The 14,776-nt window shown below is 42.1% G+C and overlaps 1 pseudogene; it reads right to left on the reverse strand.

Moving 5' to 3' along the window:
* Positions 1-647: 647 nt before the first annotated feature.
* LOC114615549 lies at positions 648-1,858 on the reverse strand (annotated as a pseudogene).
* Between the last annotated feature and the right edge of the window lie 12,918 nt (positions 1,859-14,776).

Consider the following 14,776-nt stretch of genomic DNA (forward strand, 5'->3'; position numbering starts at 1 on the left):
AAGTTTCTCAAAAATTTAAAACACGTTTTTTTGTGTGATCAAGCAAGCACATCCCAGGGTCTATATCCAAAAAAAAAAAGAAAAAAGAAAAAAAGGGAAAACAGAAGTATGAAAAGAAAAGTCATTTTTAGCACTAATTAAATACTTTATTGAATAAATACAATACCAATAAAATGCATTCAATTATTTTTCTAAAAAAAAAAATCACTTTTAAAGGCCTTTCTAGTCAGGCTAATGACAAACACAGTAAAGGCAGATATGCTAGTTTAACATAATTGGCTGATTTTATACAGCACTTATATCTTTTAATCCACAAGTATATTATTAAATGATAAAGAACATCTAATACAACCATTTCTACATAACTAGTAAATGAATTTCTAAGAAAAAAAAGATTTTACAGATAGCATCTTTTATACCCCCACCACCAACAGCCTAACTCTAACTCTAACTCTAAAGAGGATAAAGTCAATGCCTCTCCTCACAAGAGCTCAGGACTAAAGTCGCTTTGCTCTCAGAATCTGTATTTGTGATCCGTTATGAGCATTGAGACAAGATTCAGATATTCTCAAAGAAGCACAATGCACGTTGTGATCGCCTATTCAGCAACAGTGAGCACTGCGTTCAAAACTACCTCGTCCCAGGAGTTAAATTAGGTCAGCCACATTCATGGGCATTCCCTCCATTGTAGTATTGTAGAGTTTCAATGTCACGACGAATCCTCTTGTCTTTTTCAGTAACAAAGTTTAAAGCCACATCTTTCCTCCCAAATCGACCCCCTCTGCCAATTCTGTGAGTATACTTTTCACGATTGGTAGGAAGATCGTAGTTTATAACCAAGGACACTTGTTGTAAGTCAATGCCACAAGCCAACAAGTCAATAGTGATCAGAACATGGCTTGACCCTAATTGGAATTCCCTCAGGATGACATCTGTTTCCTTCTGGTTCATGTCACCATACAGAGTGGAAACTGTGAAGTCTCTGCATGCATTTTTTCCATGAGCCAGTCCACCTTGCACCTTGTATTAAGAAAAGTAACTGCTTGTGTGATAGTTAAAGTCTCATACAAGTCACAAAGAGTGTCCAGCTTCTACTCCTCTCACTCAACATTAGTATAAAATTGTTTAATTCCTTGAAGGGTCAATTCTTCCTTCTTCACCAGAATTGGAATTGGATCTCTCAGGAATTTCTTGATCTCTTCTAGCCCATCAGTTGGCATTGTGGCAGAAAGCAACACAACCTGAATGCTTGTATTTAATTTTTGGAAAATCTCATAGATTTGATCCTTAAACCCTCGGCTCAACATTTCATCTGCTTCATTCAAAACAAACATTTTGATCCATTTTGGAGAAAGGTATCTTCTTTCCAACACCCTTCCTGGAATACCAACAACAATATGAGGGGCTTCAGCCTGCAACTTCTACATTTCATTTTGAATATTTGTTCCTCCAATGCAAGCATGACAAGTTGCTGCCATATAATCTCCAAGAGCCAAAATTACCTTTTGGATGTTGAGCCAGTTCTCTGGTGGGGGCCAATACTAGTGCTTGGGTCTCCTTGAACTCAATCTTCAACTGTTGCAGGATGGAATAGCAAATGTGGCTGTCTCGCCAGTTCCTGACTGAGCTTGAACAATCACATCATACCCTTAAAACAAGGGATAATAGCTCTCTGCTGAATAATAGCTGAAGGCTTCTCCAAACCATAAGCATAGATGCTTCGAAGAAGGGACTCCTTTAAATTCATATCATCAAAGTTATCAACAATTTCATTCCAGTTGCTCTCAATGACACCATCGGGGTCCATTCCCTCTGGGCCGCCATGTTCTCTGTTGTAATCCGCGGAGCCATCAGACATGATATGAAAACCTGCTCAGCGCTCGACTGAAAAAGAAGAAAAGTCTTTTTAAAACATACTTATTACTTGCGTGTGTGTGCTTCTGTGTATGTGTATGTCACATGTGGGAGAGTTCCCTGAGCCGATGGTGTCAGGTTTCCTGGAATTACACTTACAGGTAGTTGTGATCTGCCCAACATGAATAGTGGGTCCTCTGCAACTGCTGAGGCATCTCCTGAGTAAAGGGAAATGCTGAAGAGGTACTTACATATCATATTCACAAGAGCATTAGTTTCAAGAGGTAAAAGAGAGAAACAAGAGTTCCTAACAGAAGCAACAAAGGTGACAAGTATCTACAGTGGGTAAGTGGACAAACAACATGCAGGATATATGACATTCAGCCTTAAAAAAGGAAATCCTGATACATGCTCAAAGACACTACTCTGCTAAATCCCACATTATTCCACCTACATAATGTATCTGACAACACATACAAATATAAGACAGACCTGTGAGCAGGGAGTGGTGGCACATGCCTGTTGTCTCAGGACTTGGGAGAAGGATCAGAAACTCAATGTCATCCTTAGCTACATAGAAATTCTGAAGCTAGCTTGGTGACATGAGAGTCTGTCTCAAAGTCTGGGCTGGGGCTGGGGAAGGCAGAACAGGAAAGTAGAATCCTGGTTGCCAGCTGTTGGAGCTGAGGACAAAAGGGATGTTGCAAGCAAGTACACAATTTGAATTTCACAAGCTCTAAAGGTCCCAGGGGTCTGATGCCCAACATGTGAGAGTACTTAACACTGAAAACCAACTACCTCAACATAATGAGGATGGAAGGGTTTATGTGTTTTTAAGTACAATGTCAAAATACAGTTTTTGAATGCCACATTCTTTCCTGCCTAGTGGCCTTTGCTGTCCTTCTGCCTGGAACATTCTCTCCTGTTTTTCATGACAGGAGCCTTTTATAGTTTAAGTCTGCTTAGATGTTTTTTATTCAAAGGTACCTCCTTCAGAAAGCCTTTTTTTTTCTTTTATATATTGACTTTTCTTCTAGTATTACTGTCAATAATTCTTTTACTGTTTCTTAAATATCCATGGCAATGTATAATTATTTAATGTACTTTATTCTGTTTGAAATTTTATCTATGGTGAAAGCAATAATGTATTTTGAACTATGCGCATGACTTAGTAGCAGGCACACAACATAGACTATGTATATGAATATATATTCCAAATGAACATTGTCAATTCTCTCCTTATACCACATAGATCCTGAGGATGAAACTCAGGACATTAGCTTTGCTGCCTGCCACGCCCTCTACCAGCTGAGCAGCATCTCTAGCCCCATAGTTTTTTTTTTTTTATATTCTTGAAATATCAAAAAGAAGAACATAAACAACAACAAAAGTCAATGGGTCAACTCTTGCCAACCAATCATGATGGCTTTTTTTGGTTGTCAACTTAACTATATCTGGAATGAGCTCCAATCCAGAATGGAAGGGTATACCTGGGATCCAGATCTCAGGGGAGGAAGACAACACGCCTTTAGTCCAGATCTGTTGGGAGCCAACTCTTAGCAGAAAGCGGCTATCATCTTTGCAGCCATTTCAGGCCATATACCCTGACAAGAGAGTTGTTTTCAACAGCCCACAACAGCTGAACACACTCTGATAAACATCTTGTTTTTCTCACATATCTTGTTTTGCTGTTTAGTGCCCCCAGCTGCAAGGTACACGTGGTATCCATGTTGCAGGGCACATGACATAGTGCCTTCAGCTGTGTTCTCCTGCTTGTCTATGAGGGCAAGGTACGTGGTAAAGTGTAAAGATTTCCTTTCAATAAAGAGAGACTTGATCAGACTTTGTCTTGTCTCCATTCTTCGTATCTCTCGCCTCTCCATCCCCATTCTCTCTTGCTAGACCCTGACCGGTGGACCAGAGCAGCAGCTCGGGGTGGGACAGAGTGGCCCCCAAACGTGGGACAGAACGGGCCGGTATACAGATCTTGAGGTGGAAAGGCACACCTTTAATCTGGGCCACACCTTTGTCACTTTACACACCATTTTAGGACTGCCCTCATTTTCTCTTCTCCAGATCACAATCTCTCATCAGTATCTGCACACTGCCCCTTGCCTCTAAAAACAGGCCATCTCTCTCAGTCTAGAACTCCACATCTTGTATTCTCCAACATCATCCTCTCATTTTTGTAGCTATTTATGGTATGGTTTTCAGTTTCACTCTTACAGTGGCTAAATGTTGTTATTAGTAAATATAACTTGTTTATTTTTCATGGCACACAAAATGTGTCTTATTGACTGTTCTATTGCTGGGAAGAGACACCATGACCAAAGTAACTCTTATGATAGAAAGCATTTAATTGGGAATTTGCTTATTATCTCAGGGGCTTAGTCCATTATCAGCATGCAAGGAGCATGGCACCAGGCGGGCAGGCAGGCAGGTGCTGAAGCAGTAGCTAAATCCTGATGGCTAGGCAGAGAGAGACACTAGGCTTGGCGTTGGCTTTTGAAACCTCAAAGCCAACCCCAGTGACACACTTCCTTCAACAAGGCCACACCTCTCAATCATTCTAAGCCTTTTAAATAGTATTACTTCCCAGTGACTAAGCATTCAAATATATGAGCCTACTGAAGGGCATTCTTATTCATACCACCATAAAAAGAAATCTGTAATTCTACTAAACATTAAACTTGACAATGTGGCTTCTGTTTCTCCCATGTTAATCAAAATACTTGTGAAAAATCAGTAATGGTCTATGAGTCAATAAGTCTAATGGTTTTTCTAGTATTTTCTTTTCTCTGAAGATCTGATACTGAATGGTTACTCAGTCTCCCTTCCACTTCATCAGGGTAAACTCCTGCTAAACAAGTGCTTGACCAGCCTCTTACACTCTTCTATTTTTGTTTTCCTTGTGGCCAAGTGTGTGTGTGTGTGTGTGTGTGTGTGTGTGTGTGTGTGTCTTGTTTCACATTGCTATATACCCTCAGGATTGCCTTGAGTTTATCATCCTTTGCCTTAGCCTCTCAGGTATCGTAGGTATCATGATGTTTTCAGGGATGTACCACAAGCCTAACTTGTCTTATTTAAACTGTCCTGTCTTGACTACTCTGTATAAGTGTGACCATTGATGGCTCTTCATCCCTTCACCCCAAGAGGCTAACAGGCACTCATTCTTATAATCACAGCTCTTTCCCAAGAGTCCGTGTGTTGGTTTGCAGAGCAGCAACTTTGGAAAGCAGTGGAATCTTTAAGTAGAGCTTAATGGAAGGTCATTAGATCATAAAACATATCAAGACAATGGATGAGACTAAGAAGACAGACTCAAGACTAAGTCCCTGGAGGTAATACCTTTGTAAGTGTTATAAGAGCAACACTCAATTCTCTCCACTGTGCCTTTTTATTTTCTTCATCCTGTATGTGCTCCTACCATGAGGCCATCTGCTATATGATGCAGACATGGGGCCCTGATCAGAGGCCAAGGGTCATTTGATCTTGGATTTTCATACTCCCAAATGTAGTAGTTAAATGAACCTCTTATAAAACACACAACACCAGGGGATGGAGAGATGGCTCAATAGTTAACAGCATTGACTACTCTTTCAGAGGACCCACCTCTGAAACTCCATTCCCAGCACCTACATGAAAGCCCACAACTGTCTGTAACTCTAGTTCCAGGGAATCGACACCCTCACAGATACATACATGCAGGCAAAACACCAATGCATATAAAAATAAATAAATCATTTTTAAAATAATAAAATACCCAATTCTGATATCTCAATGTATCAATAGAAAATAGACATTCTTGTAAATATTCTTTCTTGGGCTCTACCTAGAGATGAAATTAGGAGGATGCCTATGCTAAATGACCCTGAAAAAGAAAGGCATAAGGAAGAAAAGAGAGACTTCATAATCTTTCTTCCTGCCTTGCACTACAATCCACTTAGTTGGCAAGAGAAATGGGAAGAGAAATAAATCAGGGTTAGCCATGGCTGTACTCCACTACCATAAACCCTTCTCCTGTAACCATGGTTTCTGTCTTTCTTCTACTGAGCCTACTCTTGCAGGAGGTGATATATGCCAAGACATAGTAATGGCTTCCCCTTATTACTACCCCAAAGGTATGACAGCATTCCCACTTGACTTCACTGTGGTTTAGTTTACTGTTAAACTCAAATACATTCATCCCATTGTCCACTTGACTCTAAACCTGACTATATTCCTTTTCTTTTCTTTTCTTTTTTACTATATTCCTTTTCAACTGTTGCTTATTCTACAGTTTGTATCTTAAAGGTCCCTCAAAGACCCATGTATTGGAGGCTTGGCCTTAGCCTTCAGTGTTATTGGGAGGTAGTAGAGACTTCAGGATGTGGGCTTATTGGGAGGTCTTACACCACTGGAGACATTTTCTCCAAAGGAACTGTGGGACTTCAGTCTCTGACTCTTTTTCTCTTAGCCACTATGAAGTGATCAGCTTGCTCCTCAACATGCCTTCATTTTGGGCCCAGCACCAAGGAGTCCAAGTTATGAGCTAAAATCTCTGAAACTCATTAATTCAGTTGATTTTCCTTCTTTTATGCTATCTCATGCTGTGTCTGTTACTTTTCTATTGCCATAATAAAACACCACAACCAACTTATAGAGCTTATAGAAGAAAGAATTCATATGGGCTTATGGTTCCAAAGGGTTAAGAGTCCATGATGGTAGAGCAAAGGCATGACAGCAGAAGGAGGGAGCTTAAAACACAACAAACATAAGGAGAGAGAGAGAGAGAGAGAGAGAGAGAGAGAGAGAGAGAGAGAGAACACACACTAGACAAGGTTTGTGACTTTTGAAACCTCAAAGCCCACCTCCAGTAACATACTTCCTCCAGCCAGGGCCAAAACTCTTAAACCTACCCAAACAGCAGCACCAAGTGGGGACCAAGAGGTCAAACACCTGAGTCAATGGAGGAGATTCTCATTCAAACTACTACACAATCATTTTATCATTGTAACAGAAGGCTAACATATTGTGTTGCTATATAAGATTGTATTTGGAAGACAGTATATAGTTCACTTTTGAATCTTTAGACTTTAATAGAATACCTGCCACATATATCTGAAAGATTAGCTGATTCACTTTGATGTTGCACCTAAAATTAGCATTCACCACTTTCAGCAAGAAAGCTATGTTTGACCTTAAGCACACTAAAGCCTCCTACTTAAAGTGGGATCATCACGAGGTACTAAGCTTAAAAGATTGCTTCTATATGGTTTAAGAACAAACTGGGGGCGTGGCTTCCCCACTAACAGTAGATGGGCTGCAGGAAGTCCACAGCTACCACTACAGAATCAGACTGAGGTTCTGCTAAAAATAAAACAGAAGAATCAATGACAGATAACAGCAAGAGGAGAAACTAAGAGAATTCTATGTTGCCCTGTCATCTGATGTTGTCGATATGGTATCAAATCAAAGAAAGGCTACAAATTTTAGACAAAAATAAGACCATGAGTCAATAACCGAGAGCTTGTTCATCAGTTTGGAAGAAACTTGGCACAGGGGACATTTTCAGAGAAATTCTAAACACTTGCACCTTGGTGCAACCTCCCTGACCCGACCTGAGGGTCCTAGTTATTCGTGGGGGTGAGGAGGACCACAACCTGAAAAAGAACGGGCAAGAGAGAAGAACGGACTCAAGGAAGCAATTGCTTGTCAAGAGCCATCTATTTGAGTGCAAAGCGCCTTTTTATAGTATGTTTTACAAGGGGAGGGGGTAAGAGGGGCCAGGTGGTAGAAAAGTACAGAATCTTCTTGGCCTGTGCCTTGAAACATTTCATGGTCTACATGGTACACTGCCTTGAATCTATCTGCAGCTGCCAAACAGGATCTTGCGGTTGCCAAGCTGCAGGGAACATTGTGCAGGTGGGGAAAGGTAGGGGGTGAGGGTAAGGGCGAGGGTCCTGGCTTCTGGCACCTCCCCTCATCTCACTAAAAGTAACTAGATAGAGCCAAAGTTAAAGGTTGAATGTACAATGTTGTGTGACTAACTCCTCTGAATTGGAGCATTGCTCTTGGAAGGAAAGCATCACAAGATTCAGGAGGCTATAGCATGCTACAAGGCTTAGGAAGTCACAAGATTCACAAGACCCCAAGGCTACAGAAGCAGTAAACAGCTGCTAAAAGGAGTCTCTCTGGTGGAGTCATTTGCAGGTTGGGCAAGGAGCTTCTGAGATGTAACAAGCCATGTAGGGGTTGGCTTTTGGGTGATGCACTCTCTGCTTTTAGGTCACCCACATTCCAGGAAGTAACCCCAATAAACTCCTTGGTTCACCAAAGTCGACTTGGGTGGAATTACTCTCTTGCCTGCTGCAGGGGCCCTATGGGGGTGGGGGGAGGTGATAAACAGACAGTTGTTCACACTTCCCCAGGAAGTCATACACCACAGAAGGAAACTGGTCAATGTGTTTATTCAAGGAACTTTCTGCAGCCCCCAGCTTGTGGTAGCTGTTGTCTGGCCTGCTGCTGAGCTGCACAGCATTGTTCATCATGGGTATTCAACACAGCTTACAGAAATTGTGTCTTTTAACCAAAACTTTTTGATAGGCTTTATATAATAAAATTATTGTTCAACCTATACTAAGATAAAATAATATACTGACTTTTATATTTCACCATTTCCATTTTGCACTAATTTTTAATGATAAAGTGTGAGTCACCGTCCTCTGCACCTGTGCTGTTGTGCCCGTTCCCCCATCTCTATGCATTTCCCCAAGAACATTGCTCAAGGAGAAATCCAAGCTTGGTTGTTAGCCTGCCGAGTGTATCTCCTTGTTCCTGTTTTGATCCTTGTTCCTGTTTTTATTCCTGTTCTTGTTTGTGTTCCTGTTTTGTGGGGAGTATAAAAGGGAGCTATGCAGTTGTAAATATAGCATTTGTTCTTTACCAGATGACTCCTTGTGTTTCTTTCTCTTGCCCTCAGCCCTCCACCAATCCAAGGAACTTAGTCAGCTATGCTGGCGTACCTGACAAGTGGAGGTTTCACCGAGATCGGAAAGATGAGGATGACTGCTGACGGGCCGTCTCCGGGGTGTGCATTAAGACGGGAGACGTATTGGGCACGAACAGAAGGTAAGTTTTTGGGGTAAGTAACCGCCGTGGATTTAGCACATAGTAAGGAGTTGCTGGCTAAGCAACTATCTACTCTTCTGGCTCAGCGGGGAACCGCTGTTGAAGCTAGGGTTATTGAAGAATTTATGAAAGAATTACAAAAATTCTCAGTTTGGGGCGTTTGGAAACTGGTTAGGGATGCCCTTGTCAGTGAAAACGAATTGGTTAAGGAACAAATTGAGGAGGCTAAGAAAACTCTTGGAGACGTTCAGGAGGAATTGGCTAGGGAGTTCCTATGTGGATCTTCTTCCTCTTCTTCATCTACATTGGGGGATTCTTTTTCTTCTAAGGAGGAGGAACTCTTGGGGGCCATTAGAGGAAAGGAAGTGGGCTCCAGGAGAAAAGAGAGGGGCCAGATGCAGCGCGGGCAGCTCTGGGTCCAGGTGAATGGAGTAACCTGACAGCTGACAGCTGGAACCAGGCGGCACTGAGAGGCCTGGGCTGTGATGTGTGTGCTGGAGCAGGGTCCGATGGTTGTGGAAGGCCTGCAGCGTGCACTGTTTAGCGGCCTTCGCCTAAACTCTGAAAGAACTTAGAGTCAGCATTTCCAGAGCTGAAGCTTGGGCATGCTGTGAGGTTAAGATGAAAAGCCCTGCTTTGCAGCCCCTCAGCATGGCAGGCCTGCAACTCATGACCCCTGCTTCCTCACCAATGGGTCCTTTCTTTGGACTGCCATGGCAACAAGAAGCAATTCATGATAACATTTATACGCCAAGAAAATACCAGGTTGAGCTGCTGGAGGCAGCTTTGAACCATAACACCATTGTGTGCTTGAACACTGGCTTGGGGAAGATGTTCATTGCGGTTCTGCTCACCAAAGACCTGGCCCATCAGATTAGGGGGCGACCTCAATCCGCACGCAAAATGGACTGTGTTCCTCGTCAACTCTGCAAACCAAGTTGCTCAACAAGTGTCAGAACGCATTCAGATCTCAAGGTTGGGAAGTACTCAAACCTAGAAGTAAATGCATCTTGGACAAAAGAGAGATGGAGCCAAGAGTTTACTAAGCACCAGGTTCTCATTATGACTTGCTATGTCACCTTGAATGTTTTGAAAAATGGTTACTTATCACTGTGAGACATTGAATGAACTTTCGGGGAGGGTGCAGATGCATTGCTTTCTCAGAGTGATATTCAGTCTCATTTTCATATTGCTGTTTTAGATTCAAATCAACAAATTGCTTTGGTTCAAGAACAAGTAGATTTTATGTTATCTACCAGACATGTTAGCTATGATTCCTTCTTTCATGCCAATTGTGTTACACCCGTGCATGTAATTAATGCTTCCTCTTCTGTTAAGTATTTGAATCAGTTGATTTCTGGCTCTTGGAATGCTATTTATTATCTTACTCGGCAGCTCTTTAATAAGATTGTATTAGTTAATAATACCAGAGTTTATCCTATTGATGGGTCATCTATCTTGAGCATGTTTCTTCAAGTGGGAATGCTGGTGAAAGAGTGGGCTGGAGTTACTTCCTTGGAAGTTTTTAGCCTAATTTTGCTGATGCTTGTTTTTTGGGTGTCTGTGCTGCCTTTGGGCACAACAGGTACAATCTCAAGCTGTTGTGCGAGGATTGGTGCTTTTACATGGTCGAGAGGATCCTTCTGCCCAAGTGTGGCTGACCATGCTACAAAAAGCGTAATCATTCATGTAGGCCCGAGCTGCGGCCAGGACTGCAAGGGAGTTTTCCCTGAGAGACATGCCTGGCTGCATAGGGGTTGGTGTTGATACAGTTCCCCTCCTCAGGAAAAAGACACCGGGATGGGTATGACCATACCACCTCACTGTACAATGGCAGGGGGCTGGGGGGTCATTACAATATCCCCAATATTCACTGAGGGTCTGGTCTCTGTCTCCACTTGGCCTCTAATAAAAAGAAAAAGGGTGAATTGTGAGTCACCGTCCTCTGCACCTGTGCTGTTGTGCCCGTTCCCCCATCTCTATGCATTTCCCCAAGAACATTGCTCAAGGAGAAATCCAAGCTTGGTTGGTAGCCTGCCGAGTGTATCTCCTTGTTCCTGTTTTGATCCTTGTTCCTGTTTTTATTCCTGTTCTTATGTTCCTGTTTTGTGGGGAGCATAAAAGAGAGCTATGCAGTTGAAAATATAGCATTTGTTCTTTACCAGATGACTCCTTGTGTTTCTTTCTCTTGCCCTCAGCCCTCCGCCGATCCAAGGAACTCAGTTAGCTATGCTGGCGTAGCCGACAATAAAGTTGATATGTAGATTTTTAGATAATTCCTGACTTGAATGCACTACTATGTCCAGGGAAATATATATGCTTTCTAAGCAAGATGTATAGTCACCCTACTAATACAGAATGAGCTAACTCAGCTATGACACTGCTGTTAAACTCTGTCATGCGAATTCATAACTTACACTGCCATTTCCCAGTGCTTTATATCCGTTGGGTCAGATTCCTGATGAACTTATCATAAGTAATCTCAGCCCTCGTTTGTTTGCCAGGGAGTCTATTTCTATATTTATAAAATCACATTCTTCTTTGCTGTCTTAGGAGTGTTTCTCTATGAAGAAAGAATAGACAGCATATCTTTTGCTGAGCTGTCTCCTACTGCTATTCACTGACAGATGAAACTCAGCATTTTATGATTTCTCACTTATTCACATTCTTAATTTTTTTTACCCTTAGGAAACAATAGCAACAAAATATTGAAAGCTGGAAAGTCAATAAATCAAGTAGCAATTGCCTTAGCAGATTTGAGAAATAGGAATCCTAAGCCGGCCGTGAGACAACCTGATTTACACACACAAACCTCAAATACAGCTCTGGAATGGGAATGAGAATTTTTGGAAGAAAGCATGAGATGAGCTTAAACTAAAAGAAATGATGGAAAGTCTACCTACGAATCTGACACTTAGGGTTAGAGAGGGGACTCAGCAGTTAAAAGCACTGGCTGGACTTGCAGAAAAACTGATTGAATTCCCAGCACCCACATGGCTCACAACCGTGTTTTTGTTGTTTGTTTTGTATTCTTTTTCATTAATTTTTATTTATTCACTTTACATTCCAGGCACAGCCCCCCTCCCTCCTTACCTCCCAGTCTCTCCTTCAAAAGTCCCTCCCCCCACTACTCCCTCCCCTTCTTCTAGAAGAGGGAAAAGCCCTGCTTCGGTACCAGCAGGCTCTGGGATATCAAGTTACAGCAAGACTAAGTGCGTCCTCTCCCACTGAGGCTCTACCAGGCAGCCCAGCTAGAGAAGGGGATCCAAAGGCAGGGAACAGAGTCACAGACAGCCTCCACTCCAATTGTTAGGGGACCCACATGAAAACCAGGCTGCACATCTGCTACAAATGTGTAACGGTCCTAGGTCCAGCCCCTGTGTGCTCTTTGGTAAATGGTTAGTTGACTCAGTAGGTCTTGTGGTGTCCTTTACCCCTCTGGCTCTGTCCGCTGTTTCTTTTTGTTTTTGTTTTTTCCAAGACAGGGTTTCTCTGTGTAGCCCTGGCTGTCCTGGAACGCACTCTGTAGACCAGGCTGGCCTTGAACTCAGAAATCTGCCTGCCTCTGCCTCCCAAGTGCTGGGATTAAAGGTGTAGACCACCACTGCCTGGCTCTGTCTGCTATTTCTAATGCAGCCACCAGAAATACTAATTGTCCAGGCCAGACACGGCAGCATATGCCTTTAATCCCAGTATTTAAGAGAGAGAGGCAGATGGATCTCTGTGAGTCTGAGGCCAATCTGATTGATCTACATAGCAACTTCCAGGACAGCCAGGGCTACATAGTGAGACCCTGTATCAAAGCCCAGCATCTTTATGATGCTTTCCTTTCACCTTCTAGAGCAGTGGTTCTCAGCCTCCCTAATTCTGCGACCCTTTAATACGGTTCCTCATGTTGTCATGACCCCAGTCATAAAATTATTTCATTGCTACTTCATAACTGTAATTTTGCTACTGTTATGAATCATAATGTAAATGTCTGTGTTTTCCCACGGTCTTGGGTAACCCCTGTGAAAGGGCTGCTGACACCCCTCCCAAAGGGGTCACGACCCACAGGTTGAAAATCACTGCTCTAGGTGAAAGCCACTACAGTGATTAACGTGTGTATGTAGAGTCAAGCAGGATTCTGACACAAAGTAAAGAAGACAGACACAATGAAGACAGCAAAACCTGGCTTTCATACTTTGATTTACCTGTGGGCCCAAGTAAATAAGGACTCAACTATCAGTGCTTTTTTATTGTTTTTTTTTTTTTTTTTAACTTTATTTATTTATTTATTTATTTATTATAAGTACACTGTAGCTGTCTTCAGACACCCCACAAGAGGGCATCAGATCTCATTGCAGATGGTTGTGAGCCACCATGTGGTTGCTGGGATTTGAACTCATGACCTCTGGAAGAGCAGTCAGTGCTCTTAACCACTGAGCCATCTCACCAGCCCCCTATCAGTGCTTTTTAATGGAAGTGGTTTCTAAGTTCTTGTTCCAGAGATATTTATAATCATTCATGCTTACTGGTAATATGTGACTGTGGCAGTTTGAATAAGTATTGCTCCAGGAAGTGGATAGATTTGAATGCTTGGTCATTAGGGAGTGGCACTCCTTGACAGGGATTAGGAAGTGTGCTCTTGTTGGAATAAATGTGGTTTTGTTGGAGGAACTGTGTCACTCAGGGTGGGCTTTGGGGTTTCAGATGCTCAAGCCAGGTCCAGTGTCTCTCTCTTCCTGCTGCCTGCTGATTCAGATGTAGAACTCTCAGCTCCTCTCCAGCACCATGTCCGCCTGATGCCACCATGCTGATAATGGACTAAACCTCTGAACTGTAAGCCAGCCCCGATAAAAATGTTTTATAAAAGTTGCTGTGGTCATGGTGTCTCATCACAGCAATAGAACATTGAATAAGAAAGTGACTCACACTGACCACAGAAATCACGTTTCCTAAGCTTTCACAAATGCTAGGGATAGTCAACGGGACTTTTCCACATTACTAAAGAAGAGTGAAAGCATACGTTCCTGGCCCAAAAGCAATCAAAATAATTAGCCAAATTAAAGCATTATGACTAAATACAAAGAAAATTAACAGATTATTCATTAAAGCTAAAGAATGGCGTGTCTACTGTAGCTCTATGATCATATTTCCTTATGCTGTCAATAGACAAGGGCATTAACTAGCTTACGAAACAAAGCAAGGAAGTCCGACACAGTAAGCAAATATACAGATAAAAACATCAATATCAGATAAAAACTGAAGGGGCTGGAGAGACGGCTCTGAGTAAAAGCACTTGTTCTTGTTAAGGACCCAGATTTAATTCCCAGCACCTGCAGGGCAACTTGCAACAGTTTGTAACTCCAGTCCCAGGGGATCTGAAATACGAATTCAGCCAAAACCACTCATGCACATAAGATAATAAATCTTTTTAAAACATCAAATGAATACAAACAAACAAACAAAAAACCATATCTGGGCTGTCTTAAGGACCCTGTGATAATCTCACCACCATGCCCTGCCAGAGACACGGATTAAGATACTTCCATTCTGGGCAGGCCATTTCCAAGTCAACCAAGTTGTGTAGGAGTAGACACTCAAGCAGTGAGTCCAACATCAACCCTACACTACAGACCAGGTACTAAGAGAGTTTCCCCCTGGGATGTTCCTCCTCCTGTTTGTTTTCTTGTTCCTGAACATCTTTTCTTATTTTTGTGTCTATAAAATACTTGGCAATTTATCTCCCCACAGTTAAACTATTAACAAAGGACTCATAACCGTTAAATTTAAAAGACATACAGGAAGATAAGTAGAGAAAATAAATACA

The sequence above is a fragment of the Grammomys surdaster genome, unplaced genomic scaffold (assembly GCF_004785775.1).
Source record: "Grammomys surdaster isolate TR1022 unplaced genomic scaffold, NIH_TR_1.0 130, whole genome shotgun sequence".
Lineage (NCBI taxonomy): Eukaryota > Metazoa > Chordata > Mammalia > Rodentia > Muridae > Grammomys > Grammomys surdaster.